We start from the raw sequence: 200 nt of genomic DNA on the forward strand, positions 1-200 counted from the left end.
AATTTTATAATATATATATATATATATATATATATATATATATATATATATTGCTACTTCTACTGAATTTGTTACACTATATATATATTATTATTATTAGTGTTATAGGATAAAATATGTATATTATAGACATATTTTATTCTATAACAGTAATAATAACAATAAACTAATATTTATATGATGTAATGTAACTACATAAT

This window comes from Eimeria mitis, genomic scaffold (genome assembly GCF_000499745.2).
Source record: "Eimeria mitis Houghton genomic scaffold, Emh_scaff101, whole genome shotgun sequence".
Lineage (NCBI taxonomy): Eukaryota > Apicomplexa > Conoidasida > Eucoccidiorida > Eimeriidae > Eimeria > Eimeria mitis.